This window comes from Triticum dicoccoides, chromosome 3A (genome assembly GCF_002162155.2).
Source record: "Triticum dicoccoides isolate Atlit2015 ecotype Zavitan chromosome 3A, WEW_v2.0, whole genome shotgun sequence".
Taxonomy (NCBI): Eukaryota; Viridiplantae; Streptophyta; class Magnoliopsida; order Poales; family Poaceae; genus Triticum; species Triticum dicoccoides.
In genome coordinates, this window is record NC_041384.1 from 230,645,945 (window position 1) to 230,672,626 (window position 26,682).

At 43.0% G+C, this 26,682-nt stretch overlaps 1 long non-coding RNA gene across 2 annotated transcripts; it reads left to right on the top strand.

Moving 5' to 3' along the window:
* The first annotated feature begins 10,693 nt into the window (after positions 1–10,693).
* On the top strand, positions 10,694–13,765 carry LOC119267972. 2 transcript variants are annotated; one of them, XR_005132775.1, is made up of 6 exons: positions 10,694–10,937; positions 11,172–11,246; positions 11,994–12,124; positions 12,591–12,736; positions 13,179–13,224; positions 13,440–13,765. It is a non-coding gene; the product is annotated as an uncharacterized LOC119267972 (long non-coding RNA). The 2 variants fall into 2 exon arrangements; XR_005132774.1 differs by having other exon boundaries at positions 13,179–13,765.
* Positions 13,766–26,682: the final 12,917 nt, after the last annotated feature.

A 26,682-nucleotide genomic window follows, 5' to 3' on the forward strand; every position in this document is an offset into this window, starting at 1 on the left:
CCCCCCGGTCATATTTTTTCATAGTGCATAGGCGAAACCCTATGGAGATAGCTTCACCATCACCGTCACCATGCTGTCGTGCTGTCAGAACTCATATACTACCTCACCGTCTTGTTGGATCAAGAAGGCGGAGGACGTCACCGAGCTGAACGTGTGCTGAACGCGGAGGTGTCGTACGTTCGGTACTTCAACGGTTGGAGCGCGAAGAAGTTTGACTATATAAACCGATTTGTTAAACGCTTCCGCTTACGGTCTACGAGGGTACGTAGACACACTCTCCCCTCTTGTTGATATGCATCTCCATGGATAGATCTTGCGCGTGCGTAGAATTTTTGTGTTTTCCATGCAACATTTCCCAACAGTGGCATCAGAGCCATGTCTATGCGTAGATGATATGCACGAGTAGAACACAAAGAGTTGTGGGCGGTGATAGTCATACTGCTTACCACCAATATCTTATTTTGATTCGGCGGTATTGTGGGATGAAGCGGCCCGGACCAACCTTACATGTCCACGTACATGAGACCGGTTCCACCAACAGACATGCAACTAGTTTTGCATAAAGGTGGATGGCGGGTGTCTGTTTCCCCTACTTTAGTTGAATAGAATTTGACTACGGCTGGTCCTTGAAGAAGGTTAAAACAACAAACTTGATGAATCACCATTGTGGTATTTGCGTAGGTAAGAACGGTTCTTGCTAGAAGCCCGTAGTAGCCACGTAAAACTTGCAACAACAAAGTAGAGGACGTCTAACTTGTTTTTGCAGGGCCTGTTGTAATGTGATATGATCAAGATATGATGTGATATATATTGATGTATGAGATGATCATGTTTTGTAATATCGACAACCGGCAGGAGTCTTAGGGTTGTCTCTTTATTGTATGAAATGCATGTTGAGAAACATTGCATGGAAAACAAAAAAAATTCTATGCACACGCAAGATCTATCCATGGATATGCATAGCAATGAGAGGGAAGAGTGTGTCTGCGTACCCTACCATAAGAGGAAGCGTTTAACAACCCGATTGATGTAGTCGTACTCCTCGCGACCCGATCATGATCCAACCGATCTAGTGCTGAACGGACGACACCTCCGAGTTTAGCACATGTGCGGCTCGATAATGTCTCCTCCTTCTTGATCCAGCAAGTGAGAGAGGAGAAGTAGATGTGATCTCAACCAACACGACTGCGTGGTGGTGGACTACCAATAGCGCTTCGCTAAGCGTTGCTGGGACGAGGCGGTGGAACTACGGAGCAACGGGAGAGAGAGGGGCGCCAAGGTCTGGCTGTGTCCTCTCAGGGCACCCCCTTCCCTTCTATATAGAGGTGGAGGGGCGTGGGAAACATCCCCTCCAAGCCCTAGGGCACAACTAAGGGGGAGAGGACTTCGACTCCAAGTCCAATCCTATTCCTACTAGGACTCCTTCCTTTTTGCCTTCCCTAGACACATGGGCTTTCGAGGACTTGGTGCGCCTAGACCAATAAGGCCAGGGCACCTCCCCACAGCCCATGCTACCCCTTGGGTCGTGGTGGACCCACTTGTGGACTTCCGGACCCCTCCGAAATCCTTCGGAACCTTCTAGAAGCTTCCCGGTACAATAACGAAAAAACTGCACTTTTTTCCAAAACCCAAAATATGACTTCCCATATATAAATCTTTACCTATAGACCATTCTGAGACTCCTTGTGATGCCCGGGATCTCATCCGGGACTCTGAACAACATTTTGTTACCACTCATCAAATATCCCAATACTACTCTAGCGTCAACGAACGTTATCCGTGCGACCCTGCGGGTTCGGGAATTATGTAGTCATGACGGAGACACCTCTCTGGTCAATAACTGATAGCCTCTTGAAGCTACATTGGTATTTCCCCAAAGAGGAAGGGATGATACAGCACAACGATAGTAGTTATTTCCCTCAGTGATGAAACCAAGGTTATCGAACCAGTAGGAGAACCAAGCAACAACACGTAAACAGAACCTGCACACAAATAACAAATACTCGCAACCCGATGTATTAAAGGGGTTTGTAGGATCGAAAGTATGTGTAGAGGGGGTGATTAGACTACTTGACCAAATAAAAATCTAGCCTTTTCCCAATTTTAAGTCTTGGCAGATTTTAGCAACTTAGCACATACAAGTAATCAACCTACACATGCAATTCTAAGAGTATAGCAGCAGAATGTAAAACAATTGCATTTCAAGGTAAAGGGAGGAGTTTGGAGGGAGCAAACGCAATGTATACATGGAGATTTCGGCGTGGTTCCGATAGGTGGTGCTATCATACATCCACGTTGATGGAGACTTCAACCCACGAAGGGTAACGGTTGCGTGAGTCCACGAAGGGCTCCACCGACGAAGGGTCCACGAAGAAGTAACCTTGTCTATCCCACCATGGCCATCGCCCACGAAGGACTTGCCTCACTAGGGTAGATCTTCACGAAGTAGGCGATCTCCTTGCCCATACAAACTCCTTGGTTCAACTCCACAATCTTGACGGAGGCTCCCAAGTGACACCTAACCAATCTAGGAGACACCACTCTCCAAAACGTAATAGATGGTGTGTTGATGATGAACTCCTTGCTCTTGTGCTTCAAGTGATAGTCTTGTCAACACTCAACTCTCTCTCATAGGATTTGATTTGGTAGAAAGATGATTTGAGTGGAAAGCAATTTGAGGAAGGCTAAAGATCAAGATTTATGTGGTTGGATTGGAATATCTTGACCTCAACACAAGTGTAGGTGGTTCTCTCTTAGAAAATGTATGTTGGAAGTGTAGGCATATTCTGATGGCTCTCTCCTTGAATGAAGAGTGGGTGGAGGGGTATAGATAGCCTCCACACAAAATCTAACCGTTACACACAAATCACCAAACTCGGTGGGGCCGAATCATATAACTCGGTCAGACCAATTTAGTTCAAAATGTGAACGTTAGGATTTTCGGTGGGACCAATATGTCAACACGGTGGGACCGATTCCATTAGGGTTAGGGCATAACGTAATCTCGGTGAGACCGATTACACAAACTCAGTGGGACCGATTTTGGTAATAGGCAAACAGAGAGTTGGTCAGGCAAACTCGGTGGGACCGATTCACTCATCTCGGTTAGACCGAAACGTTACGAAGGGGAAACAGAGAGTTTGCATTTCAATCTTGGTGGGACCGATCGCTCATATCGGTTGGACTGAACGTTATGAAGGGAAACAGAGAGTTTGCAATCCCATCTCGGTGAGACCGAGATCCCTATCGGTGAGACCGAAGTGACTAGGGTTTCTGGCAGTAGCTATGTCAAGTGAACTCGGTGGCGCCGGATAGAAGATTTCGGTGGGGCCGAGTTTGACTTTTGGTTTGGGACATATGTGGATATGAGAAAGTAGTTGAGGGGTTTTGGAGCATATTACTAAGCATTTTGAGCAAGCAACTCATTAAGCAACACCTCACCCCCTTTTAATAGTATTGGCTTTTCCTATGGACTCAATGTGATCTTGGATCACTAAAAGTAAAATGTAGAGTCTTGTGCTTTGAGCTTGAGCCAATCTTTTGTCCTTAGCATTTTGAGGGGTCCACTTTCTAATCCATGCCATGCCAATCACTGATCTTTTCCTGAAATATTTATCTTCAAGTAGCATTATCTCAATGAGCTATATGCTGTTAGGAATTACCAAAACCACCCAGGGATAGTTGCACTTTCAGGGTTGTCAATCCCTTTCGAGTAATGGTGCCAGAAATTGGCAAACAGACGTGAATAAATTGTAGTAGATTGATAGATCGAATGCCAAATAAACTAAATAAGAATGAATTGCAGCAAGGTATTTTTGGTATTTTTGGTTTAATAGATCTGAAAATTAAAGGCCAATAAAATAGATCACAAAGGCAAATAATATGAGAAAGAGACCCGGGGGTCGTAGGTTTCACTAGTGGCTTCTCTCAAGAAAAATAACAAACGATGGGTAAATGAATTACTATTAGGCAATTGATAGAACTTCAAATACTCATGATGATATCCAAGCAATGATCATCATATAGGCATCACATCCAAGATTAGTAGACCGACTCCTGCCTGCATCTACTACTATTACTCCACGCATCGACTGCTATCTAGCATGCATCTAGTGTATTAAGTTCATGGAGAAACATAGTAATGCAATAAGAACGATGGCATGATGTAGACAAGATCTATTTATGTAGAAATAGACCCCATCATTTTATCCTTAGTAACAACGATACATACGTGTCGGTTCCCCTTCTGTCACTTGGATCAAGCACTGTAAGATCGAACCCACTACAAAGCACCTCTTCCCATTGCAAGATAAATAGATCAAGTTGGCCAAACAAAACCCAAATATCGGATAAGAAATATGAGGCTATAAGCAATTGTGCATATAAAAGATCAAAGAAACTCAAAAAAGTTTCATGGATAAAAAGAGATCCCAACAAACACACCGCAAAAGAGTTAAATCATATGGATCTTCAAGAGACCATTGTATTGAGAATCAAACGAGAGAGAGGAAGCCATCTAGCTACTAACTACGGACCCGAAGGTCTACAAAGAACTACTCACACATCATCGGAGAGGCACCAATGGAAGTGGTGAACCCCTCCGTGATTGTGTCTAGATTGGATCTGGTGGTTCTGGACTCTGCAGCGGATGGAATTGATTTTCGTCGACTCCCCTAGGGTTTCTGGAATATTGGGGTATTTATAGAGTAAAGAGGCGGTCCGGGGGGGCACCCGAGGTGGGCACAACCCACCAGGGCACGCCTGGGCCTCCAGGCGCGCCCTGGTGGGTTGTGCTCCCCTCGGAGCAGCCCCCAGGTGCTTCTTAGGCCCATTGGTTGTCTTCTGGTCCAAAAAAACCCACAAAAAGCTTCGCTGCATTTGGACTCCGTTTGGTATTGATTATCTATGATGTAAAAAACATGAAAAAAACAGCAACTGACACTTGGCACTATGTCAATAGGTTAGTACCAAAAAATGATATAAAATGACTATAAATGATTATAAAACATCCAAGATTTATAATATAACAACATGGAACAATAAAAAATTATAGATACGTTGGAGACGTATCATCATCCCCAAGCTTAATTCTTGCTCGTCCTCGAGTAGGTAAATGATAAAAACAGAATTTTTATGTGGAATGCTGCCTAACATGTCGTACCATATTCTTTTCTTTATAGCATGGACATTTGGACTTTTATATTGTTCAAAGCAATAGTCTAATTGTGACATGCTAACTTAAATACTCAAGCATATCAACAAGCAACCATGTCTTTCAAAATATCAACGCTAAAATAAGCTAGCCCTAGCCCATCATGCTCAATCATTGATCCACTCATGAAACACACTCGCATATTAACTACACCCAATACTCAAGTACGATCATAGTGCCTCCTAGTTGGTGCTTTTATAAGAGAAGATCGAGACTCAAATTCAAAAAATTGCATAAAGTAAAAGAAAGGTCCTTTGTAGAGGGAAGTAGGGACTTGTAGAGGTGCCAGAGCTTAGAGCAAAAATTGAGAGATAAAAAGACATTTTGAGAGGCATATTTTTCCCACCAACTAAAACGACTTAGAGTTCCCAACACTTTCCATGCTAGATATATCATAGGCGGTTCCCAAACAGAAATTAAAGTTTATTCCTTTTTCCACCATACTTTCACTTTCCATGGCTAACCGTACCCACATGTGCCTTCCGTACCAACACTTTCCAATGAATTTATTATTTGACAACATAAAGTAAATTCATTTTTCATTTTGGGACTGGGCATCCCTAATACCTTTGCCTTACTCTTGTGCAATGACATGTGAATGAACACTCATCGTGAGAATAACACATCTAGCATGGAAAAATATTAGCCACCCCTCACCACCTCGCGAGCGGTACAAGCACACAAAAGAGAAATTTATTTTGAATATTAGAAATGGCACATACAAATTTTCTTAGAACGGCAAAAGAATACCGCATATAGGTAGATATAGTGGACTTGTGTGGCAAAACTAGTTTAAAGGATTTTGGATGCACAAGTAGTGATCATACTTAGTGCAAAAATGAAGGCTAGCAAAAGATTGGGAAGCAACCAACCAAGAAACGAATAATCTCATAAGCGAGCATTAAGCATGATTAACACCGAATAATGCACCACAAGTAGGATATAATTTCATTGCATGACTATTGACTTTCGTGCTTGCATAGGGAATCACAAACCATAACACCAATATTCTTACTAAATCATAATTACTCATCAACATGACTCACATATCACATCATCATATCTCAAAACTGTTACTAATAAACAAGTTTATTTTGTCCAATGATCTTCATGAAAGTTTTTATTATATCCTTCTTGGATATCTATCACTTTGGGACTAATTTTGATGTGTTGCTTTTGATAAGCTCAAACAATTATAAGTGAAGATCATGAGCATAATACTTCTTTCTCTCAAATTAATTTAAGTGAAGCAAGAGATAATTTCTTGAAAATTTTACTAAATCTCAAATAAATCTAAGTGAATACTAAAGCACACTGTGCTCAAAAAGATATAAGTGAAGCACTAGAGCAAGTCCATAGCTCATAAAAATTTAAGTGAAGCATAGAGAGCAATTTTAACAAGTCATGGCATAATTTTGGCTCTCTCAAATAGGTGTGTCCAGCAAGGGATCAAGACTAAAAACACAAAATAAAGCAAGCAAAGACTCATATCGTACAAGACGATCCAAGCAAAACACATAGTATGCGACGAATAAAAATATAGCTTCGAGTAAAATACCGATGGTCGTTAGAAGAAAGAGGGGATGTCACTCGGGGCATCCCCAAGCTTAGTTGCTTTCTCTCTTTTGGATAATAGCTTGGGATGCTGGGGCATCCCCAAGCTTATGCTCTTCTTACTCCTTATTCCTTCATCCATCGTAAGATAACCCAAAACTTGAAAACTTCAATCACACAAAACTCAGCAAAACCTTCGTGAGGTCCGTTAGTATAAGAAAACAAATCACTACTATAAGTGTTGTAGCAAACCAATTCATATTTTGTTCTTGCATTATATCTACTGTATTCCAACTTTTATATGGCAAAAACTCATCAAAGAAAACCATAGAATCGTCAAAACAAGCACACAACGCAAAGAAAACAGAATCTGTTAAGAACAGAACAGTCTGTAGCAATCTGGATATTTTGAATACTTCTGTAAGTCTAAAAACTCAGAAACATTGGGAAGACCTGGGAAATTTTTATATTAATCTACTACAAAAATAATTGGTATTTTATCGCTCTCTGGTTAAAAATGAAAATTATTTTTGTGAGTGCAAAAGTTTCTGTTTGTTCAGCAAGATCAAACAACTATCACCCAAGAAGATCCTAAAGGCTTTACTTGGCACAAACACTAATTAAAACACAAAAAACACAATCATAAAAGTAGCATAATTGTGCTAACACTCAAGAATAGAAAGCAAGAAGCAAAAAAAAAATTATTCAATGGGTTGCCTCCCAACAAGCGCTATTGTTTCACGCCCCTAGCTAGGCGTAAAGCAAGGATCTAAGTTTTGTCACCTTTGGTTCGAGATCCATAAGATGCCCTCATGATTGATTCATATGGTGGCCTAATTCTTGTTCTAGGGAAGTGTTCCATACCCTTCCTCAAAGGAAACTGGAACTTAATATTGCCTTCTTTCATATCAATCACAACACCAATAGTGCGTAAAAACGGTCTACCAAGAATAATTGGACAAGACGGATTGCAATCAATATCAAGAACAATAAAATCTATGGGCACATAATTCCTATTTGCAAGAATAATAACATCATTAATTCTTCCCATAGGCTTTTTAATAGTAGAATCTGTCGAGTGCAAATTTAAAGAGCATTCTTCAATATCGGTAAGACCAAGCACATCACATAGAGATTTTGGAATTGTACAAACACTAGCACCCAAGTCACACCAAGTAAACACTCATAATTTTGAATCTTGACTTTGATAGTAGGTTCCCATTCATCATGCAATTTTCTAGGAATTGAAACTTCTAATTCCAACTTTTCTTCTAAAGCTTTCATCATAGCATCAACAATATGTTTAGTAAAAGCTTTATTTTGTTCGTAAGCATGGGGTGAATTTATCATGGATTGCAACAAAGAAATACAATAAATCAAAGAGCAACTATCATAATTAAAGTCTTTGTAATACAAAAGAGTGGACACATCACTAGTTAAAGTTTTGACCTCTTCAAACCCACTTTTATCAATTTTCTCAACAAGATTTTCACCCTCCGAATTATCGGGACGCCTTCTAACTAAAGTTTACTCTTCTCCAGTCCCTTTTTCATCAATCTTAACTTTACTACACAAGGAATCAATAGAAGAAGCACCAATCATTTTAAGATCTTCATCGCTTCTACGGAAGTAATCACTAGAAAATGCTTTTTCTAAAATTCTCTATTAGCTCTAAGCATAGTGGTTCTTTTCTTACTTTCATCCATAGAAACATAAAGAGCTTTAATTGATTCCTCAACCTTAGTCACAAATCATGAGAAACATAAAGAGCTTTTCATCTTGAGATTTTCTACATCATGAGAAATTCTATCAACACTTCTAGACAAATCATCAATCTTATACAACTTTTCTTCTATGGTAGTGTTGAAAGCTTTTTGTGTGTTGATAATTTTTTTAATATTGTTCTCAAGATCAGAGGTGTTACTATTATTATTATAAGAAGGACTTCCATAGGAATTACCATAATTATTAGAGGAATTACTAGGAAAAGGCCTAGGATTAAAATTACCTCTATAAGCATTGTTATTGAAATTGTTGCGCAAGATAAAATTCACATCAACGACATCACTATTTTGCTCAATCAAAGTAGACAAAGGCATATCATTGAAATCAATAGGAGCAATTTTGCTAGCAACCAATTTCATAAGAGCATCAACTTTTTCACTCAAAGAAGAAATTTCTTCAGCCAAATTAACTTTTTTTACTAGTAGGAGCTCTTTCGGTATGCCATTGTGAATAATTTGCCATAATATTATCAAGCAATTTCGTAGCTTCTGTAACACCCCTAGAATCATGCTACAGTAAACTCATACTAATGATGCTATGTCATCATGTTTTATTAAGCCAAATTGCCCCTTGATAAAAACAAAGTCAATTTAAAATTCATATAACAAGTCAAATACTTTTTTCTTCAAACCGCCAAATAAAAATGTTCGTTAGGTTGCAGATATTCATTACCTAATTGTCATGATGAAACCAACCTCATTTGGTTTCCCAAAATGCCCCTGGTTTTAAAACAATGGCCCGAGAGCACTTTTTCAGCCCTTTTTAAATGTGAGCAAAATTCAAGTGGATCCCAAGCTGCCTCAAACTTTTTGTACCAACCCAGGATATTGCAAAGTATTTAATCTGGCTAGTGGCACATTGTACAAAAATCATTTGGTGCTCTAAGTAATCCAAGTCAGCAGCTCAATTAAAAGACAAAAGAAAAGTAAAAGAAAAAGGCAAAGGTTTACTGTGCCTTCGGGCTCTAGGTCAACAGTGGATGACCCAACCCACTATTGCCTCATCCTTGACCTCCTGCTCACAGGGACGCACTGGATGCATGAGCCGCGTCCATGGCGTGGATCCTCCATGCGTTGAGAATTCGTCGGCAACCAGTGGTGGATAAGACTATCCTCGAACGCGTAGACAAACCCTGGCCGTCACTTTTTCCTTCTTCCACTCTCTCTCATCAAAATAGTCATCGCCTGAACGCTGCTCACCATGGTTTCCATTGTCGTCGCGTGGCCTCCTCGGCACCTGGGAGGATGTCGAGGAGCTTCCTTGTTGCCGACTCCTTCGCCTACGTGCCTTGAATCAAGCAGCACCGCACCGTACACTCGGCATCGAGCCGGTTCCCCGCTACGGCTGCTGCCTCCCGTCGACGAGCTCGATGCATCCGGCTACCCCCGTGCTAGCTCCCCGACCTCCTCCACGAGCATCGCAGTGGGCTCCTCCTCCGATCCCCACGCTTCTCCCCTTCGACCTGTTACCGTTTAGCCGTCCCCTGCTCGACTGCTGTGACCGAAGTTTCTCTCCCCATGCGCGCTAGCGGACTCCTGTGCAAGTGATGTCGCGCCCCGTGCCGCCGCTGCTGCTCGCTACGCTTGTCGCTGTTGCAGCTGCTTCCACTCCTACCACTTCACCTTGCTCCGCCGCGCCGTGCCCGCCTGCCCGCGCCGTGGCCTTGGTCAGACGAGCCGCTGGCCGCCTCCTTTTCTCCTTGCCGCGGTGCCCTTCCACAGCCCCGCCTTGTTGCCGCTCACCCCGCCCCGCTTCACTGCAGCCGCCTGCGCCGGCCGCCCAAGGCCCGCGCTCCTTGCTCGCTGGCCTCGCCCGTCCACTACTAGGAAAATGCTTATACATAGAAGTTTACCAGTAGCGTTTGTTTGGGCCCCCACGCTACTGGTAATTACCAGTAGCGCTGGATACAAAGCACGCTACTGGTATGGTTTATCAGTAGCGTTGGTTTCTTTTGAGCACACTATTAGTTTTTTTTTGAGGTGTTTGAGCACACTATTAGTAAATATCCTCAATCGTGCCCCGCGGACAATTGATAGTAGTAGCGAGGGTTTGCTGGGCCGCGCTAGCACTAGAAACATAGTGGTAGCGCGGGTCACGTAATGCGCTACAACTAGCCCAGCCCATTGAGACAACCAACCCAGCCCAGCGAACAGCCTCCATCGTTACCTTATTTTCTCCTCTGCCTCCCGCGAACCCTCGCCGCCGCCACCAACGCCGGGCGATTCCGGCTACTTCCGGCGGCCCTCGCCGGAGCGCATCACACCCACGAGCTCTCCTCTCGACGGTTCTTCCTTCCCTCTAGCAAAATTCGCTCCTCGCGGCAGCAAGCGCTCGCGCGCGACCCCTCCCTGCGGCTAGGGTTTCGGCTGCGTCCAACTCCAGCGCGGTGAGATCCCCTCTTCCCTCGATTCATGCCCTCTCCTCTCCCCTTCTTCCTTCTCTCCCCGCCCTTTTTTTCCTTCTGTTCCACTACTTTCCTTCCTTCGTGCAATACTGCTCGCAACCTGTTTGTGTTTATGCCTAGCAGCCTTTTTTCCTTATGTTCCACTACGTTCCTTCCTCCGTGCACAACCTGTTTGTGCTTATGCTCGGCGGCCTAAATCTTTCTTATTTTCATCAGGGAAGTTGCTGCTATGATCTTCTTTGTTTCTCCTTGCTAATTGATTCTTTGGAGCACATGCTATTTCCTAATCAGGTACAAGTCTATAAGAATTACAGCACAGTTTTTTCAGCTAAAAAAGATTACGACAGTACTAAATCCATGTATAAAGCACTTGATTTTCGAACAGAATTACCTTATGGTTGGCTAAGAAAACATGACAAGAGAATAACTAAAGATTAATTTTTTAATTAACCTCTATGTTAGCTCCAAGCAATCTTGCTATATGGGTTAGCACGTACCTGAAGTTCTCGTAGGTGGTATGCAAAGGTGAAAGATTGAATGGTTATGAAGTTGTGATAAAATGATTTAAATACCAAGAGTTTTAAAACAGAGGAAAGGTGGAAAGGGCCTGGTATGCTTTGTCAGAACAGAAATATACAATTAGACTTGTTGAGCACTATTACTCCAATCAATTAGACATGGCTGTCTATCTGTATCGGCTTCTGTCTTCATTACAGAGTTCAGCTCATTAGCAAATAATAACATTTAGTTCGACGCAGCTCATGCAAGGACACTATATTTAGTTGAAGTTCCTTGATGTGCGAGATGCGAAGATTTTAGAACAGTTCGAAAGAATTACTGCTGTAAAAAAATCAGGCAGCTCTATTTGTCTTCGTTGGGAGGAGTAATTTCACTGCATTCACATACTGGAGAGTAAAATAATGAAAAGCTTCCTTGAGTGATGACTGATGAAAAGATTTTAGTACATAAAAATGACAAAACTAGCTTCAGGACGAACATCAGGTTTGCTAACCATTTGATCTCTTTTGTGCATTGCAGGTTTGCTACTTAATTCTCAAAAAAATCATGCGTTCGCATCACCATCCTATGGAACCACGAAGCCGGATCCAATGATTTCAGAGAACATTTACTATGTTTATGGATCACTACATGTGATCTGCTAGAACAAGGTGAGATCCTTTTTCAGTAACCATTTCATTTGAAGACACATCATGCTTTTCCGAATATAACTGAACATCTAAAGCAGCCGACTCCAGGGTCTGCTAAGGTTCTATTTTAATCATATGATGAGCAAGGGGTCCGCAACATAGTCACATAATTACAAATCTGAAGCACCGTTTAGTTTGTTGGCTAGCAGATGAATCAGAACTGGTTACTTTTATCTGTTGCGAATAATTTAAATATATTTTTAGTGATCTTGTGTGCATTTATAAAAAATCTTAAGGTGGTCATGATTAGGCTGACCAGTAGGCTTTTCTTCTGTGTGAACAGAAGAAGGAAGATGGTACCTATAGAACCAAAGTAATCAATTCTTTATGTACATTTATAGAAATAAAACAGAATAGATATAAGACGTTTTTGCACTTGTCAAATCTATATGCATTCTTATATAACTATTCTCTGCACTTTTCATAGCTACCGAAGCACCAGAACTGCTCTCTTTGATGGCATTGAAGAAGGTGGAATACGAGCACCAGCTTATTCTTCACATGAGATAGATGAACATGAGAATGAGCGAGCTATGGATCGATTGTAGGGATCGAGTCAGCATTCTCAAGAGGGTTAGTGCCACATAATGATTGAATATCCGAATGCTCCATCTTTGTTTTATGTAAAGAGTTGGTGTTTTCACATATTGATTGTGCTTGTTTATATTCTAAAAAAATGATTGTGCATGTTTATCTTTTAACTGTATCGCTTAGCTAAGATCATAAGAAGATATTGTAGTTGTACGCTTTCTAAAAATGATATATTTTCCTCGCAAAACAAAGAGATGATCAACTTTAGGAATTGCAACTTTATCCATGGTAACCATGTGCATTCCTGGACCATTTAGTTTGAATAGTCAGTGAGGAATTAAGCATATATTTTTGGCATGAGCCCCTTTAAATTGCTAGATGAGAAGGAATTGTAACTTAATGAGCGTGAATTGTAATATATTATTTGGTTGAACTGATGCAATTTGCGTACTAACAAGTTTTCACTTTTCCGACGTGGGCGCAGAGGTGATCGACGCTGACTAGCGCGGCTGGTAAAGGGTGCAATGTTGGTAATACATCTGCTGTTGCTGATGCCTTCTTGCTTGCTTGCTTGCGAATGACCTGGGAATTATTTCTACTTGGTGCACAGCCTTTGCTTGTTGCAATTTGCCTCAAAAGCTTGTATTCAGAATCTATAACAAGATTTCGTACTGCCTTGGAATTCCTTATCTCCTTTTACTTGTGGTCATGCCTAGCACTATCTTGGTTCATTGTTTAATTCCAGGATTTGTGAGTTCCTAGTAGGGAACACATGGACACGAAGCTGCGGCGGCGACGACGATGATATCAACATGGGGCTGCAGCGGCGACGATGACGACGACGAGATCGACATCGACATGGGGCTGCGGCGGCCACGACGACGACGGCATCCTCACGGTGCTGCGGCGGCGATGATGACGACATCAACACCATCAAACACGGGCTTGTGGAGGCGCCGGCGACGATGACCTATAGGCGTGGTGTATATTGTATATGTATGTATGTATACATATAGGCGATGATGACCTACTGGTATGCAAAAAACCCACGCTACTGTAGTGTTTTTTCTAGTAGTGGCCGTTCTCGCCCGCCATCCTCACCTCGCTCGCCCACGCCCGCCGACGCACACCCCCGACCGGTGACGAGGCTGCTGCTCGTGTGCTGCTGCCCGCGGCGCACACTCGGCCGCCGATGCTGCCTGCTGCACGCTGCCCTGTTCTCCCAGTCACGCGCTGCTCGCTGCCCCGCTCGTCGTTTCGGCCTGCCGTGCCACCCCGTCCTGCTCCTTGCGCCAACGCCTTCTCACAGCTTTGGCCGGCCGTGCCCCCTCCCCGCTCTCCTGGCCCGCACTCACCGCCCTCTAGCCGCCTCGGTCGGTGCCCGAGGCCAGCACCCTGCCATGGTCGTCGCCTGGGTTCGCCTTGGCAGGCACCCCCACCCTTGCCCGTTAAGCGCAGTGGCCTCCTGGGCCACTGGCAGCTGAGGCCCACTCCCTGTTTTGTTTTAAAAAAAGTCAAGAAATTAAATAATTAATATAATTAAATTAATTAGTCATGTTTAAATAACTAATTAAATTTACTTAAAATGCTAGTTAACTACTGTGTGTATGGCACGGTGGCCCCACCACTGTTGACCAGTCAAACGTTAATTGGTCAACTAGGACCCCCTAGACCCACATGTCACCCTCTGGTACACTTGTGTACACAGATCTGGATGCACCTAGCATTTACTCCTTATTTTCGAATTAATAATAATTTCTTAATATTGCGAAAACTTTAGAATTTCGTAGAAAATAATCCGTAGCTCAGATGAAAATGTTTTCTATATGAAAGTTGCTCAGAAAAATCCAACGAATCCGAATACGCGGTCCGTTCATCTGTCACATGCCCCTAGCATGCTGAACATGAAATTGTCCCCTCTCTCACGCCTGTCCGGAAAAACCCAGACACTGGGAAAACCCCTTCGGACGTTTTCCCTCTCCGTTTGTAACGTGTAGTACTGCGTTAGTACCCTCTAGTTCTACATATCGTCATGTCTTGCTTAGTGATGCATTTGTTTGCACTATATTTACTGTTTCTTCCCCCTCTTCTCCGGTAGACCCCGAGACCGATGATGCCCCTCTGATCGACTACGTCGACGACGACCCTTCTTCCCTTTCAGCAGAGCTTTCAGGCAAGCCCCCCCCCCTTTGATCATTCCGATATCGCCCATTCTATTCTCTTATACTTGCATTAGATTTTGCTATTGTTATTGTTTGCTTCTATTTTGATGCATAGCCTGCTTTTGCTACCTACTTTCATACCTTACCTGCTTACTCTAAACTGTTTAGTATAGGCTGGTTAGAGATCCATCAGTGACCCCCACCGTGTCCCAGTTGCCCCTGCTTTATGTTCGATGACTCGATCAACGTGATCGACGTCCAGGCCCCGACACCGCACATCACCCCCCCTTGGTGTACGACCTTGCAGAGTTATCATCAAGTACCAAGGGTGATACCTCGTCAGCACTTCTGATGTTAACCCTGTAGTGTAACTATTCGGTCGTGGTAATCGAGGGTGATTCCTCCTTCACCACTCCCGATAACGACTCTGTCGTGCAACCCCTCAAGTGTAGACCAACGAGGGTGATTCCTCCAAGTCCACCTTGATGGTTACATCGAGTGGGAATCCATCGAGGGTGATTCCTCAGGGTTTCCCCCTTGGTGTTAGACACACGGTTACTATGGTTACTATGACTTTACACTGAACCATGTTACCAAAGACGGGTCGGCCCCGAGGGGTACCCGCGCGAGCTTAATTGCGAGTGATGTGGAGTCGGGTTGGCCTAGAAGGTGCCCGCGAGATAATTACGAGGCGTGGCCAGGAATTCTTAGCCCTTGCCGCGAGTCCTCGAGACGGGGCGACGGGTTCACATCGATCATGGGTCTTTGGTCGTTACCGCGCCTTCCTAATCCACTACGATTTGGATATTTCATCCGAGGGGCCTCTGGCCTGATAGCACTAACCATCACGTGGGCATAGTATGGGCGTTCTGCGTCATATGCATCAGCCGAAGCTTAATAGACGTCATGCGACTGAGCGGCGCGCGCCGGGTTGGACTGGAACGCCTCGCATTGTATAAGGGAGGCTAGGTCTGCTCACCGGCCGCCCACGCAATGTGCAGGAGTTCCTGGGGCGATGGCCCAAGACCCCTGGGGGCATAGGTTTAGTCCGGCGTGCCAACCTCTCTATTAAGCTTAGGTCGGGTTGCGGCATATCGTTTGGCCGAGGCTAGGCATGACCCAGTAAAGTGTGTCCGGACGGAGTTAATCCAGCATGGTGGGTAAGTTTGTGCACCCCTGCAGGGAAGAAAACATCTATCAATAGCCTGTCCTACAGTAACGGACACTCGGAGTTGTATCCCGATCAATACAACTAGAACTGGATACTTGAGATGAGAAATGGATAGTATGGCTCTGGGATTGCTTTCTCATAGGGAGTCGAGGAAGGATCTCTGGGCGAGGTTGATGACACTACTACTACTTTACATTATGCTAATGTGCACTCTTCAAATGCTGCAAGACCTCTGAAGATGCTGAAGATGCTAGTCATCGATAGGACTAGGCCTTTTCTCTATTTTGGCATTTCTGCAGCCCAGTCCACATATACAACCCTGCCTTTGATAATGTTGCATATGTAGTGTAGATCCTTGATTGCTGAGTACTTCGGATGAGTACTCACGATTGCTTTGCTTTCTTTTCCCCCTTTTCCTTTATTTTCGGATGTCGCAACCAGATGCTGGAGTCCAGGAACCAGACGCCACCTTCGACGACGACTACTAATACTACACCGAGGGTGCCTACTACTATGTGGAGGCCGCCGCCAACCAGGAGTAGTTAGGAGGCTCCTAGGCAGGAGGCCTTGCCTTTTCGATCGATGTTGCTTTTGTGCTAGCCTTCTTAAGGCAAACTTGTTTAACTCATGACTGTACTCAGATAATGTTGCTTCCGCTGACTCGTTTGTATTCGAGCTTATGTATTTAAGCCCTCGAGGCCCGTGGCTTGTAATATAAATCTCGTATTATTTGAATTTGTGTCTTGAGTTGTGTTGTGATATCTTCCCGTGAGTCCTTGATCTTGATCGTACACATTTGCGTGTATGATTAGTGTATGGTCAAACCGGGGGCGTCACAAGTTCGTAACAAATCCGACTTCCTGTAGGTAGCCCACTTTCCAACTCCTTGGCCGAAGTTGGGTCTAGTCACTGAAAAACTTTTACAAACATGGTTGTGTGTCTTACGGGCCCATGTCGCCATTGGGTGGTATTAGCATCTTTTATTCCCCGTCTTTACTCTGGGCCTCTAATCTCTCTTCTATTCGGGTTAAATGATTTTTCTTACTCTAACTCTAGGTTCTCGTAAATACTTTCTCTTGGAGAGCACTCCATTCCGGATGATCGCATGTTCCACCAGAAGATTCCGAAGATACTCTATGATGTTCCCTCGAGACTTTATGGCTTCGCTTTTGCAAATCCCTTCCATCAATAAGCCCCTATGGATAACCAAGTACACTTGTCATTCTTACATTCGTCCCCAGTTACTCTTGTTATTACAAGATACCCCAAAATACCCGTCGTTGTTCCGAGAATACTTTGTGCCTATTGCCTTGCAGTTCCTTGTAGCCTGAATACACCTACAAATTAATCCTCACACATATCGAGGATTTGTTTTTCCCTAGTTGATCATGTGTTTCACAAAATTCTTCGAGATACTATTCGATCTTCGAGAATCCTCTTCAAACTATTGCTCTGCAAATACTTGTTTGCTTGCATTATGGATGCTTCCCATATGTCTAGCGATATTCATTAGTATCCTTTGACACCGTCATTTTGTTCCTATTGATTCAACTTGTGAGAAAATGCACGCAATCATCAGTTGATCCTTTTAAATGATCTTTCCGGCTCAGTCGTCATTTTGAACATGAGTTGGTTCTCGACCAATCAAATTGCCGATGATTGTACCCCTAAGTCTATACAACTTATCCGTCCTTTATCAGAGCGTTTGCTTCTGATCCCTTGATTTGGAAATCATAATTACTTTGCATTTGAGATTGAATTAGTCAGATGTTTATATAATCTGATCTCCTTGCATTCTTTCTTATTCTGATTGAGTATCGATACTCACATCAGCTCAATTGTGGACCGCCATATCCATTGTTGAATTATTATCCGACAGTGTCCTTCATGTTGAATCACCTTGTGAGTTGTTTTCCTGGTACATAATGCCCTTGGTAGATTGTATCCTATCCTTTTGTCAACCATGCTCTGCTTTCGAGCTTGTGTTAATTACTTCTGAAGTTGTGGTATATGTTCCTAGGATGCACCGATGGGTTGAACCTATGCCTTCCCTAATCTGTGTGAACTCGAAAGTTATGCGGGTTATTACTACTGTAGGATGCTGCTAACACGACACTACGATCAGAGACCCTTCGACGAAACTGTGTGCGATGCAATAATCGCAAACGGTGGTGTAAAAACCCGTCAAAAAGGCACAAAACATTTGCGATGATGGATGCATCAAACACGGTTCAAATTTTAGTTGCGTGTGCGATTCAGGGCATACGGTTCAGTTCAATTAACTGTTTTCGATGAGGAGGAACAAAAGAAACGGCAGCCAGATGAAGGTGTGTGCGATGTACAACATACAGTTCACTCGGATGAACTATTTCTGATTAGGCAACACAAAAGAAATGGTCAGCCAGATCAAGGTATGTGCGATGTACATCATACAATTCACTCGGATGAACTGTTTGTGATTAGGCAACACAAAAGAAATTGTCAGCCAGATCAAGGTGTGTGCGATGTACGACATGCGGTTCACCCGGATGAACTGATTGCGTTGAGCAAGAGAACAGAAACAGTTCAATATAACAAATACCATAAATATTGCAAGGTTCAAATTCAAAGATTACAATGCCCAAATTCAAACATTGCAAGCTGCATCATTTCTGAAAAGGGATCAGCCACTGACAAGTCATGTATGGGTTTGACACAATAACTTCCAATTGCTTTGCCATATGCCCTTCCAATATGAAGTTTGGCATTTTTGGAGGCACCTCCATTCCACAGTACCAACCGGCTCTAATAATCATACCATTGATCTTTCCTAATTAAATGCGTTTTCAACCTCAGTACCCTCAACACCTTTGCTCCGGCAAGAAAGAACCTGGTGAGTGTAATCTCTGGTGGGGTCCCTCGGTAGGAGTTCAAAGTAATATTTGAGAGATGCAGATCCAGGCATTCGATGTGATTGTCGTTATAAACATCATCCACCTCCGGGCCTAGTATGCACTGCAAAAGAAGAGAACGTGTTAGTGCCTACATGCAGTTTTGAACACTTCTACATGCCCATTTGGTTTGTAGGATTTGTAAAATGCACCAACGTGCCATCTACGATCTGGCATGATTAACATGGGCATTTGATTACAATCTACAAACATGTAGCCTTCTTCACAAGAGGTTGGATTGGATGAAAAATTCCCTAAGAAAACTAGTACAGATGAATCCAAAGGATAAATGCTATTGTAACCATATGAATGAAGCAACCAATATGGGGTGGGGGCGTATGTCCTAAAATCCTCCAAAATTCCCTTAGAAATCATAGTACATTGTCATTCTAAACTTGGGAAAAGGTGCAAAAAATTGAACTCCCTTATGGTTAACATTTAACAGGAAAGGAACATCACCTCGATATGCAGCTTCTTCAGGCACGAAAAGCATCTCAGGCAACTGACAACTTGGTCCAGGTTGGGGCCGATAGATTCTAGTGCCAAGACCTTCACTTGCCCAGAGTCTGGGTGAAGCTTCGCTGGGTGATAGACAAACATACATCTTCAAAACTACAAATAACGTTGATATCAAGAAGGAGAGGTATATAAGGCGACTGTTGTACCTGAAAGTTGTAGTATTTGACAGACGAGTAGCCCACCACTTTAAATTTCGACGCAGAAATGACACTGGTTCTTGTTGGACCTTGTTGACCAACTACAAGTAATCTCTCAAGTGAAGGTGTATCCTGGATGACCATATTGTGGTCCACCTTTTGTGATCTCTTGTTGCAGCACCATCAACACACATAAATAGTCCGGAGAGTCCTGGAGGTGATGTGCAAGGTACTCGACCAATTCATCGCCTGAAGATGATGGAACTCGAGTGCAATACAGCCGCGGAGCAAGCGCTCCATGTCATCCTTTGGGATGCATATGACGACGAGCTAGAGGATGTTTTAGTCGTGGTAGAAAAAGAGTGGGCGCGTCATTAAGGGTGGAATGGCAGTTCATGAACTTGGTGAGGCGCAGTGTGGGCGCGAAGCGGAGCGCGGACGTTGGCAGCAAGCACATATGCCCATCATTATAACTTAGCTTCTCGAGCTGATCTATGGCATGGGATCGGAACCACTTGTCAAGCTTGGCTCGGTCCTTGCCATTGGAACGAAACTTGCCCATGATAAGGCCTTTGATTGGGCCATCGTGACTGCCAAGGATCTGGGAGAATGCGTCCAAGCTTTGGCGATTGCCATGGCAGAGCTTGTGGGCGTCGAGGAGGTCGACAGGGGTGCGGAGCCATAGGGTGCGCCACCTCTGGGAAAGGGCGGCTTTCCTCGCCCGATATTTGATTGGGAGGAGGGATATGATGACTATCAACATATCATCGGGAAGGTTGTTAATGAAGTCTAGGCCTGCTGGAGTCGCTTGCGGTTCTTTCTCGACCTGCCTCCGCTTGTTGGCAGCCTCGTTCTCCACCTCGTCAGCGGGGACGGAAACCTCTGTCTTCATATTCACGCCATGCTCCGGTGCTTCAGCAGCCCCGGCGTCGCCACTCCCTCCGCTGGGGAGCTTCGGCGGCGTCCTCGTACACTGACAACTTTGAGGACTCAGAGCGGCGTCGAGGATGCGGGCGAAGAGAGAGGAATTGTGTGTGCGGCAAGGATGGGGGGTGCCGCCGCTCGGCGGCGCCATTAATATAGACCAGTGGGAGCAAGGCGGGCGGCGGTCCAAGGCTGTCTCGCTTCCCGGTAAGAACTACTGCTTAATCTCTAGTATGAATGAAATCTATGATTAATTACTGAATTTTAGTTGCAAAAAATAGATAGTGCTATTGATTTTTAGCTGCATATTTTGACAATCGTACTATCTCTGGGCTTAGCACCGAAGTCTGGCTTTAATTTGCATATCGCAATCTGAACCTTTTGCATTGAAGAGATGCACAGATCCTGCGTTGAACAACTTGTACGCTTCCCACTGAGCCTGCGCACCGGACTGCGCTTGCACGCCTCCCGTTCAGTCAAGCAGTTGTCCACATGGCACCTCCTATAGCCATTAAAACCAAGACACGTGGCGTCATGTGAATGGTTAACCAAACGCACACGAATAAAATTATACAAACGTTTGAGATATTAAAGTGGCAGCTATTTTTTTCAAAATGCCTTTGTTGGCTGTCATTATTCGAGTGCGCCTTCTCTCAAAATGGACACGAAAAATACCAAAGCATGTCGGGTGCCCTTCCATGACAGCATGCCAAGTTTCATGAATTTCAGACGAGTTTTAGATTTACTAGAATTTAAAAAGAAAGTATCTCAACGTTTTGCTGGCAATCAATGGTGCCCTGGTGTTTGAAATTCATTCCCATTTCTTGCATGGGACCTAAGAATGCACCCAAGGACACAGATTTGATTGTTCAACCAATTTATATGCACTGGAGCATGTGCATGTAGTTCAAATTTGAATTATGCACATAAATGCATTGAAAACTCAGTTAATGCATAAAAATGTCCAAACGAACCCTGAAAAATCACAAAAATTGACACAACACTCCTGTTGTTCTATGTTGACACGAGAAAAAATTTGAAAGCAATAAGAGGCAATGGATATCGTCTCGTCCCCAAAGGTGGGATGTTCCCTATCGAAACCATCATGCTTGTCGTGAGAAGCTTTGGTTTGTGAGAAGCATATACCCAAACGTGCCCCAAATGGGACAAAAAGTTTAGCACGGCATGTTGATGCTGCTCCATGATAGCATGCCAAGTTTCATGAATTTCGGACGAGTTTTGGATTTACTAGAATTTAAAAACCAGGCATCTCAATGTTTTGCCGGCAATCAAAGGTGCCCTGGTGTTTGAAATTCATTCCCACTTCTTGCATGGGACCTAAGCATGCACCCAAGGACACATATTTGATTTTTCAACCAATTTATATGCACTGGAGCATGTGCATGTAGTTCACATTTGAATTATGCACATAAATGCATTAAAAACTCAGTTAATGCATAAATTTGTCCAAACGAACCCCAAAAAATCACAAAAAATAACACAACACTCCTATTGTTATATGTTGACACGAGAAATTTTTTGAAAGCAATAAGAGGCAATGGATATTGTTTCGTCCCCAAAGGTGGGGCGTTCCCTACTAAAACCATCATGCTTGTTGTGAGAAGCTCTTGTTTGTGAGAAGCATATACCCAAACCTGCCCCAAATGGGACAAAAAATGTACGACGGCATGTTGATGCCCTTCCATGACAGCATGCCAAGTTTCATGAATTTCATATGAGTTTTAGATTTACTAGAATTTAAAAACAAAGTATCTCAATGTTTTGCCGGTAATCAATGGGTGCCCTAGTGTTTGAAATTCATTCCCATTTCTTGCATGGGACCTAAGCATGCACCCAAGGACACAAATTTGATTGTTCAACCAATTTATATGCACTGGAGCATGTGCATGTAGTTCAAATTTGAATTATGCACATAAATGCATTGAAAACTCAGTTAATGCATAAAAATGTCCGACCGAACCCTGAAAAATCACAAAAATTGACACAACACTCCTGTTGTTCTATGTTGACACAAGAAAAAAATTGAAAGCAATAAGAGGCAATGGATATCGTCTCGTCCCCAAAGGTGGGATGTTCCCTATCGAAACCATCATGCTTGTTGTGAGAAGCTTTGGTGTGTGAGAAGCATATACCCAAACCTGCCCCCAATGGGACAAAAAATTTACCACGACATGTTGATGCCGCTCCATGATAGCATGCCAAGTTTCATGAATTTCACACGAGTTTTGGATTTACTAGAATTTAAAAACCAGGCATCTCAATGTTTTGCCGGCAATCAACGGTGCCCTGGTGTTTGAAATTCATTCCCACTTCTTGCATGGGACCTAAGCATGCACCCAAGGACACAGATTTGATTTTTCAACAAATTTATATGCACTGAAGCATGTGCATGTAGTTCACATTTGAATTATGCACATAAATGCATTAAAAACTTAGTTAATGCATAAAATTGTCCAAACGAACCCGAAAAAATCACAAAAATAACACAACACTCCTATTGTTCTATGTTGACACAAGAATTTTTTTGAAAGCAATAAGAGGCAATGGATATTGTTTCGTCCCCAAAGGTGGGACGTTCCCTACTGAAACCATCATGCTTGTTGTGAGAAGCTCTGGTTTGTGAGAAGCATATACCCAAACCTGCCCCAAATGGGACAAAAAATTTACGACAGCATGTTGATGCCGCTCCATGATAGCATGCCAAGTTTCATGAATTTCAGACGAGGATTTACTAGAATTTAAAAACAAAGTATCTCAATGTTTTGCCGGTAATCAACGGGTGCCCTGGTGTTTGAAATTCATTCCCATTTCTTGCATGGGACCTAAGCATGCACCCAAGGACACATATTTGATTGTTCAACAAATTTATATGCACTGGAGCATGTGCATGTAGTTCAAGTTTGAATTATGCACATAAATGCATTGAAAACTCAGTTAATGCATAAAAATGTCCAAACGAACCCCAAAAAATCAGAAAAAATAACACAACACTCCTGTTGTTCTATGTTGACACGAGAAATTTTTTGAAAGCAATAAGAGGCAATGGATATCATTTCGTCCCCAAAGGTGGGGCGTTCCCTATCGAAACCATCATGCTTGTTGTGAGAAGCTATGGTTTGTGAGAAGCATATACCCAAACCTACCCCAAATGGGACAAAAAATTTGCCACGGCATATTGATGCCGCTCCATGATAGGATGCCAAGTTTCATTAATTTCAGACGAGTTTTGGATTTACTAGAATTTAGAAACCAGGCATCTCAATGTTTAGCCGGCAATCAACGGTGCCCTGGTGTTTGAAATTCATTCCCATTTCTTGCATCCGACCTAAGCATGCACCCAAGGACACAGATTTGATTTTTAAACCACTTTATATGCACTGAAGCATGTGCATGTAGTTCAAATTTGAATTATGCACATAAATGCATTGAAAACTCAGTTAATTCATAAAGAAGTCCTAACGAACCCCGAAAAATCACAAACAATAACACAACACTCCTGTTGTTCTATGTTGACACGAGAAATTTTTTGAAAGCAATAAGAGGTAATGGATATCATTTCGTCCCAAAAGGTGGGGCGTTCCCTACCGAAACCATCATGCTTGTTGTGAGAAGCTCTCGTTTGTGAGAAGCATATACCCAAACCTGCCCCAAATGGGACAAAAAAAATTAACACGACATGTTGATGCCACTCCATGACATCATGCCAAGTTTCATGAATTTCAACGAGTTTTGGATTTGCTAGAATTTAAAAACCAGCCATCTCAATGTTTTGCCGGCATTCAACGGTGCCCTGATGTTTGAAATTCATTCCCATTTCTTGCATGGGACCTAAGCATGCACCCAAGGACACAGATTTGATTTTTCAACCAATTTATATGCACTGGAGCATGTGCATGTAGTTCAAATTTGAATTATGCACATAAATGCATTAAAAACTCAGTTAATGCATAGAAATGTCCAAACGAACCCCGAAAAATGAAAAAAATAACACAACACTCCTGTTGTTCTATGTTGACACGTGAATTTTTTTGAAAGCAATAAGAGGCAATGGATATCGTTTCGTCCCCAAAGGTGGGGCATTCCCTACCGAAACCATCATGGTTGTTGTGAGAAGCTCTGGTTGGTGAGAAGCATATAGCCAAACCTGCCCCAAATGGGACAAAAAATTTACCACGGCATGTTGATGCCGCTCAATGATATCATGCCAAGTTTCATGAATTTCAGATGAGTTTTGGATTTACTAGAATTTAAAAACCAGGCATCTCAATGTTTAGCCGGCAATCAACGGTGCCCTGGTCTTTGAAATCCATTCCAATTTCTTGCATGCGACCTAAGCATGCACCCAAGGACACATATTTGATTTTTCAACAACTTTATATGCACTGGAGCATGTGCATGTAGTTCAAATTTGAACTATGCACATAAATGCATTGAAAACTCAGTTAATGCATAAAAATTTCCAAACGAACCCTGAAAAATCACAAAAAATAACACAACACTCCTGTTGTTCTATGTTGACACGAGAAATTTTTTGAAAGCAATAAGAGGTAATGGATATCATTTTGTCCCCAAAGGTGGGGCGTTCCCTACCGAAACCATCATGCTTGTTGTGAGAAGCTCTGGTTTGTGAGAAGCATATACCCAAACCTGCTCCAAATGGGACAAAAAATTTAACACGCCATGTTGATGCCACTCCATGATAGCATGCCAAGTTTCATGAATTTCAGACGAGTTTTGGACTTACTAGAATTTAAAAACCAGGCATCTCAATGTTTTGCCGGCATTCAACGGTGCCCTGGTGTTTGAAATTCATTCCCATTTCTTGCATGGGACCTAAGCATGCACCCAAGGACACATATTTGATTTTTCAACCAATTTACATGCACTGGAGCATGTGCATGTAGTTCAAATTTGAGTTATGCACATAAATGCATTGAAAACTCAGTTAATGCATAAAAATGTCCAAACGAACCCCAAAAAATCACAAAAAATAATACAACACTCATGTTGTTCTATGTTGACAGTGAAATTTTTTGAAAGCAATAAGAGGCAATGTATATCGTTTCGTCCCCAAAGGTGGGCCGTTCCCTACCGAAACCATCATGCTTGTTGTGAGAAGCTCTATGAGAAGCATATACCCAAACCTGCCCCAAATGGGACAAAAAATTTACCACGACATGTTGATGCCGCTCCATGATATCATGCAAAGTTTCATGAATTTCAGACAAGTTTTGGATTTACTAGAATTTAAAAACCAGGCATCTCAATGTTTTGCCGGCAATCAATGGTGCCCTGGTGTTTGAAATTCATTCCCATTTCTTGCATGGTACCTAAGCATGCACCCAAGGACACATATTTTATTTTTCAACCAATTTATATGCACTGGAGCATGTGCATGTAGTTCAAATTGGAATTATGCACATAAATGCATTGAAAACTTACTAAATGCATAAAAATATCCAAAGGAACCCCAAAAAATCACAAAAAATAACACAACACTCTTGTTGTTCTATGTTGACACGAGAATTTTTTTGAAATAAATAAGAGGCAATGGATATCGTTTCGTCCCCAAAGGTGGGGCGTTCCCTAACGAAACTGTAACGCCCCGAGACCGTTGCGCCAGGTGTCTTCCAGTTATTCGCTGGCGTTGCCATGTCTTTTGCTTGCGTGTTGCATCTTGTCATGTCATCATATGCATTGCATCATCATGTTTTCAAAACCTGCATCCGTCCGGGTTCCCCCAGTTCCTTCTGTTGTCTGTTCTGAGCCCAGCCACACTTGCACGCGCCCGCGGCATGTCCGAAATATTATTTTATAAGTGGCCGGAAAATGTTCTCGGAATGGGATGAAAGTTGGCGTGTGGTCTTATTATAGTGTAGATAGACCGCCTGTCAAGTTTCATCACATTCGGAGGTCGTTTGACGCCCCAATGTTTAACTATAGCGACAATATAGTCGGTCTAACGTCGGACGTTTTCGGTCTCCGGAAACAGTCGCCGGGCCTCTCCTCTTCTCTCTTCTCAGACTTTTGCCTTCTGCACTACCTACCGCCAGGCCCAACCTAATCTCTCTCGTCAGACCGCAGCCCCCCTCGCGTGCGTCCAAAAGTTGTCCCGAACCCGACC